The 860-nt window shown below is 60.1% G+C and overlaps 4 non-coding genes across 4 annotated transcripts, besides 1 other annotated feature; all 4 read right to left on the reverse strand.

Annotated features, from left to right (window-relative positions):
* On the reverse strand, positions 1–49 carry Tc00.1047053464145.10. The gene has a single exon (XR_008254699.1). It is a non-coding gene; the product is annotated as a C/D small nucleolar RNA (snoRNA), TB11C4C3, 3' partial (small nucleolar RNA).
* Positions 50–250: 201 nt separating this feature from the next.
* On the reverse strand, positions 251–337 carry Tc00.1047053464145.20. Its single transcript, XR_008254700.1, has one exon. It is a non-coding gene; the product is annotated as a C/D small nucleolar RNA (snoRNA), TB11C4C2 (small nucleolar RNA).
* Positions 338–404: 67 nt separating this feature from the next.
* Positions 405–453: a microsatellite.
* A 7-nt stretch (positions 454–460) lies between these two features.
* Positions 461–557, reverse strand: Tc00.1047053464145.30. The gene has a single exon (XR_008254701.1). It is a non-coding gene; the product is annotated as a C/D small nucleolar RNA (snoRNA), TB11C4C1 (small nucleolar RNA).
* A 106-nt stretch (positions 558–663) lies between these two features.
* Positions 664–735, reverse strand: Tc00.1047053464145.40. The gene has a single exon (XR_008254702.1). It is a non-coding gene; the product is annotated as an H/ACA snoRNA, TC11C4H3 (small nucleolar RNA).
* Between the last annotated feature and the right edge of the window lie 125 nt (positions 736–860).

Genomic DNA, 860 nt, shown 5'->3' on the forward strand with positions numbered 1-860 from the left:
TTCACGGGGCCACGCGCCCTCGCGCACAAGAGTTGGTTGCTTTCCATCAGCAGCGGCGTGCGCCCACCACAACCCACTTCCGGGCAATTCGGCCCTCTCTTTCTCTTTCTCTCTCTTGCGCTTTCGGGCGGGCCCGCCACCAACCGTTTGCACAGGCAGGGCGCCAGACAGGGCAGGATGTTACGTGCGCGCCGTTGCGCAAGAAAGAAAAACGACACCAATAGCAGGAAGTGGGAGGGAGGGGAGCGGGCGCTCAGCCGAAAGGTGATTTTTATTGTTCCGTTCTCAATGCGTCGCTCAAACTGTTTGGACCTCGAACAACATGTCTCCATCGTAGCGCGTGTGTGTGTGTGCGGGCGTGCGCGTCGCTGGGCCGCAAAACCGCGCAGCGAGAGCAGAGGGACAAAGAAAGAAAAAAAGAAAAAGAAAAAAAGAAAAAGAAAAAAAAAGAAAGATGGGGGTGTAAAGCAAAGCACTTCAGTGTGAGCTGAGTCGGGAATTGCGTCCTCACGCGTTTTCGTCGTCAGACTGACAGGAAACTGTGGAATTTCATCACGCGTCGCAGCCGCATCTCTCACCCGTGCGCGTCCTCTTTGGTTTTGTTTTTTCCCATCGTTTCCCGAACTGGGGAGGGAGCCTCGACGCGCGCACCGTCACCGCAAACTCTCGCGCAACCGGGCAGTGGCGCCACGCGCGGCACCGACAGCGCGCCACCGGCCCAAGGGTCGCTGCGCTTCACGACCGGCGTGTCTCTTTCTCGGGGCGCCGATGCACCCAAGCGCCCAGCGTCACGGAGCGGTGGGTCTCAAGACGCGCCTTTCCTGGCCATGCGAGGGGAGGCGCGGGGGCCAGCCGGCGAG

Source organism: Trypanosoma cruzi, assembly GCF_000209065.1.
Source record: "Trypanosoma cruzi strain CL Brener chromosome Unknown tcruzi_1047053464145, whole genome shotgun sequence".
NCBI lineage: Eukaryota > Euglenozoa > Kinetoplastea > Trypanosomatida > Trypanosomatidae > Trypanosoma > Trypanosoma cruzi.